Here is a 6,000-nt window from a genome sequence, read left to right on the forward strand (position 1 = left end):
CCCTCCTCGGATTACGCTCCCTCGCATCCAACACTCCTACCACGGCTCTCACGATCTCCTCCAGATTCATCGCTGCGACTGCTCCAGTTGTCGGTCGCGAAACACCAGGTCCGCTAGAGGCTATTATTTCCGGTGGCAAAAGGTTTCCCACCGCCGCTCCTTCGCCGGCACCTTGCCTCGGTTCATTCATTCCTCTGCTAGACACTGGACCACCTCTATCCAAAAAGTCCAAAACTCTCACCAGAAGTGTTGCTCGCGAGCCAGCCACTGACAAATTTAAATTTGAAGCCAACGATCGCAACTGATTTATCGAGTATCCCTCAACAGTCTCTCGATCCATAAAAACTATCAACAGACCCTGACCTGTTTTCACCAAAACATCGTCGCCGATCACGTGAATACGTCCTGAACGTTCGAATTCCTTCTCGAACAATCGATCGAGCGAATTTCTTATCCAACGGAAAATTACTCCGATAATGAAATTATACCCAATTAACACGGTTCACTTTTAATTATTGTTCTCTGATATACACGCGCCAACACATTCGAGTCGAGCATGCGCTCCTATCCCACTTCTGATATTTTAACGGCTGTAGGATATGAATAATTCAGAATTGCTTACAATGAACGGTTAAAAGATTTTATCACTTTATTGGAGCACACAAATTACTATAACTTCTTTTAATATACAAACGTTGCGACCGACCACTGATCGCGGTCCGAATTCGTCAGTTTCAGCAGATGATCCAGTCCCAGGAGCTTCCAGAGGATGAGCGGAGCAACCAGATGGTACCTGCAATATAAAAAATGTATTCACTAGTATTAAGATAGAAAATAAAGACTTATCGTATAATGTAAAAATAGAAAATCAAAACAAGCGTTGATTCTAGTTTGGCTGATTAAATTTTATTTTATATATTTAGAGACATGCGAAAATAGCGAGAGATGAATTTTCCATGAAAGAAAAGTTAACTTAGGAGTATTTTTATGTTAGAATTACATTTATTATTTCAGGTTAAACATAACGCAAAAGTAGCGTTGAATTTAAGATAAATATAGAAAATTTATTTGAGAGACATAAGTCGAAATATTTTATTTTGTTAACTAAAATAATAATAATAATTGAGTTTCATTCATTTTGCCAAACGAAACTAGAAACACTATTATAAAACATAAAAATACAAAAAGCGAAATCGCGTAGCAACTGATTGACAAGCGGTCAACGATCGGGATTGACGGATCGACACGGGGCATTGACCGAACACTTCCAGTGACAGTCTGAACGCATTCCAATCACTAACTTTCCTTGCGAATGAAATCGAGTCATGGATCGAGGAGAACGGTAAGAAGGAGGTGCATGGCAGAAATAGGAATCATTGGATTTCTTAAGAGAGTTGAAAAGCAAAGACCTAAGACTGGCGGAAATAGTCAGAACGCGTTTTCGGATCTCATGATAATCTCGAGATTGTCAGGAGTGTTCGCGACAGGCGACGCGAACGAGAAGTCATATTTCGACAGACCGAAAATGAGTCAATCAAGAACCGCGATAATTATTATTTGATTGTTAATTTAGAGAATAAGATTAATTTTAAGGTTATGTATATATTTTAATTATTTAGTAGTAAGTAAAATGTAAATATTATAATATAATTGAAAACAAGCGAAGTGAAAACGCGAGGACCAGAGTCCGGAGCGCGGACCATTACGAGAGATCCGCAAGAACCAGGGTCCGGAGCGCGGATCATTACGAGAGGCCCGACGCGCGATTGGTGCGCTACAGCTACGAGCGCTGATTGGCCGAGGGAGACTTGGTGGGGCGTTGGGGTATAAGAACCGACGTTCCGAGGACTCGAGAGCTCTTGCATCAGAAACTCCGTCGCGTCTTGAAATGCGTTCGGGGGCACTGGCTCACAAGAGTCTTTGGCCAAGTCATATACGTGGTATAAATATCGCGTACGTCGCGAACCACCATCAACGGCCGAGTCTCACATCGGGCGAACAAGATAAACACCGTCGCGAATAATCAAGCGTTCGGAAGCTACTGCTCGACAATTTCGTACAGCGTATAAAAAACACGGCATAACGCGTTGACTGATTGTATCGCGCGAAGAAAATACGTGACGCGAAAGAACGTGCGGAATAATTAACTGCGAGTGTGCGCGAAGCAATAAATTGTACGCGAAACAAAGCATCTCGTAAATATTTGTAACGACGGTTTCTCTAAACCTGAAACAAATAAATATTGACGTGTCAGTGATGAAAAAAAAAACACAGTGTATTAACTTACCCTGTGATATTTACCTAATCCTGAAAAGAACTGCTAGCTGTTCATTCTGAGGAGAATCCTGGTGATGTGGTATCCTGGTTCCAGTCCGACGAAGGGTCCGTGTCCATTGAAGTCCAGTGATGTCCTGAAATCAAAAACAGAAGGGGTTAGTAGACAGGAAGAAGGAAATCGGGCGTGAACGGTAGAATCCGGCTCGTATCATCCGTCGTCGTATTCAGCATCCGCTAACCTTGGTATTTCATTGGTTAAAATACCTGGCGACCGAAGACATTTGGCGAAAGCGTCTCAGCCTGGAGATTGGTGAGTCCCGCATGCGTTCTGTATGTGTTACAAGTCCAGTCATAGTAAAATGGAGGCGTTAATATGTCGTCCCGGCACCAGTGCTATGCGCGAGTCTTGAAATTTGGCGAAACAAAAATGTAACCGTGAGACGTGAATCGCGTATAACCACAAAAAGCTGGCGACCGTGACAGTCGCGGTAATTCTAACCGCGATTAAGTGCCTGCAAAACTCGGAAAAGACGGTCACGCGGCACACCAGCAAAAGCTGGCGACCGTGACAGTCGCGGTAAATCTAACCGCGATTAAGTGCCTGCAAAACTCGGAAAAGACGGTCACGCGGCACACCAGCAAAAGCTGGCGACCGTGACAGTCGCGGTAATTCTAACCGCGATTAAGTGCCTGCATAAAATTCGGAAAAAACGATCACGCGGCACACCAGCAAAAGCTGACGACCGTAATAGTCGCGGAACTCTCACCGCGATTAAGTGCCTGCAAAAAACGAATAAACTGTCACACGGTACACCAGACAAAGCTGGCGACCGTGACAGTCGCGGCAATTCTCACCGCGATAAAGCACATGCAAAAATCGGATAACCTGTCACACGGTACACCAGACGAAGCTGGCGACCGTGACAGTCGCGGTAATTCTCACTGCGATTAAGTAACTGTAAACTTCCGAAACGAAATAGAAGCTAATACATGGTACACAGAAAGAAGCTGATGATCGTGAAAATCGCGGAAATTCGTACCGCGAAAAAGTGCTTAAAAACTAAGAGAAATAATATTTTCAAAAATCGAATCGGTTAATAATTACTGAAAAATCGTCATAATAGCGATTGAATAAAGTAAAGTCGCGTAAGAAATAAGGCACGTAGCCGAATTGTCCGTTGAAACAATAGTCCTTTGAAGAAGCAAAACTTCGCCATTAACGGCGAAAGTCACAGGCGGTGTAACCCAAATAGGGATAGTATTACATACGCGAACGCTCGGGCAAGATCAACGAAGACGAACAAGCGACAAAAGAAATTAAAGAATAACCGAGAGATACAATTTAAATACAAATTTCGATTTTATTAGAAAGAATAATCATCGAAATAAAATAAAGGTCAAAATACTAAATAGGGAAAGTAAAGTTAATCTAGTAGATCTATGCGAAAAGGGTACACGCGAATATAGATTCCGAATTAAAAATCTTTCAAAAAGAAATACCGCGAGATCCGAAAAGAGCATTTCAAGTATCCCAAGTGCAATAAAGACGAAATTAAGTAGTTTTATAAAAAATATTGCGAAGAAAGGCGAAAAGGAATAGCAGTAAGGGTTAATTACGCGAAGTAAAAGAAAAAGAAAGGCGCGGACAAAAAGCGACAAATCCCACAAGCATAGGATCGAAAGAGAAAACCGAAATCTCGCGAACAATAAAATTAAAATCGTTCAAAAAACATTCAAAATGAGCAACGACGAGAACAGACCTTTGAACTACAGGAAGGTGGAACATACCCCAGGGTTACCACTGAGATCCGGAAAAATTCGCGAAATAAAAGAAAAAAGCGATAAAGCCAACGAGGCTAGCGAGACAGTAGATACGCGAAACGAATACGATAAGCGCGATGATAGGCTCGACAAGATCGAGAACAAAATCGAGAAAATGATGAACGCATTGCGCGACATATCAATCGCGAAACCGAGAAGTCAATCGTCGGAAACGACAACGAGCGACGAGACTTATAATCCGTATCGAAACAAACGCAACATACTTAAACGCGAGGGTTTAAGACTACCGCGGGGTGGTTGGATAAAAAACCCATTCGATGAATTAAGATTCACGGGAAGAAATGACGAACTCAATCCAATGAGATTCCTCAAAAAATTTGATAACGTAGCGAGATTCGAAGATGTCGACGAAATCGATCAGCTGCATTTTTTCGGGAGATGTATGCGTGATCAAGCTTCAATCTGGTTCGAAATTCAAGATTTCGACAATATCCAAGACGCGAGAAACGAATTCGTTAGATATTATTGGGGCGAAAACCAACAGACTAAATTCAGAGAGAGGTTATACACCGGCAGGTACAAACCAGTAAAAAATCTCGGTATGGCCGATTACGCATTGGACCTAGCGCGAAGAGCGAAGACTAGAACCGCCAATGGGGGACGCGGAGGTAATAAGATGCATTAAAAGACATTTCGATAAAGAAACCGCGAGAGAAATCAAATTAGCGACTATAAAAAACATCGCAGACTTAACATTCCTGTTAGAAGAGATTCACGATGAACGCGAAAAAGATAACGAATTAAAAACGCGAGATAAACAATCCGCGAAAAATAATATCACAAGCAAAAAAGTGCAAAACGCGGAGAGCGCGAAAACTAGAAACTGGAACTCGAACAAGTTTCAAAGATATAGCGGCGCGAAACCGAAAGCGTTACCGTGGCACGATAACTTAGAAGAAAGTCGCAAAAACGCGTACAAGACGAAACCGATCGTAAATAGCCCTGAAAACGAAAGCGATAGCGAAGAACGGGAAAAAAATCCGACAAAAGCCAGATCAAATGCGAGGTTAAACGCGGGAAAAAAGACAGGCGAGATAAAAGGAACCGGGAAAAAAGGGGTAAACGCGATAGGGGTGAACGGGAAAAATCACCGACACTCAAAGGTAAAGTCAACGTGGTCAAAAATAATAGCGACACGAAACTAAGTAACAGCGACGCGGAAAATAGTAACGATGACGTGGAAAATAGCGAAAGCGACGCGGAAATCAGCGACGACAGCGCTGACATCGAAAATAAACAAATTACTATTATGCGAACGCGAAAAATAATTCAAGATATCGAAAATGAGGAAGAGAGCGAAATACAAATACCGACGGACAATCCGATAATAAAAGTCGCGGTAAACGACGTAGTGATCGAAACATTAATCGACACGGGAGCGGAAGTCTCGGTTATGACGCAAAGTACTCTAAATCGATTAAAAGAAGCAAACATAAATATAGGCAAAATTCCGATTCGAAAATGCAAACTTAGGGGAGCATTCGGAGAACAGGAGTGCACAGTCGCGTGCAAAATTCAAATACCTGTTAAGATAAATAAAAATAAACTCGTAAGCGAATTCTTTGTAGTCGAAAGACTAGCGTATCCCATGGTAATAGGACGAGATATGCTGAGGAGATATAACGCGAATATCGGTTGGAAACAAGGAGAGTTCTCGTTAGAATTCGACACCGAAACCGCGAGAAAAATCAATATATCGGCAATCGAGAAGTCTAAAGTAGAAGGGGGCGTAACGCTAAGCGAGGTACTCGAAAAACATAAGCGTGCATTCGAAAATAAAATAGGAAAGGTAAATCACTACGAGCATGAAATCGAGCTAACGGACGATAAACCGTTTAAGCGAAAGACTTATCCTATACCGGAAATGCATCGCGATAAAAT

This window comes from Prenolepis imparis, unplaced genomic scaffold (genome assembly GCF_030444845.1).
Source record: "Prenolepis imparis isolate NDT839.2.m4 unplaced genomic scaffold, iyPreImpa1.0 SCAF_7, whole genome shotgun sequence".
In the NCBI taxonomy this organism is placed as follows: domain Eukaryota; kingdom Metazoa; phylum Arthropoda; class Insecta; order Hymenoptera; family Formicidae; genus Prenolepis; species Prenolepis imparis.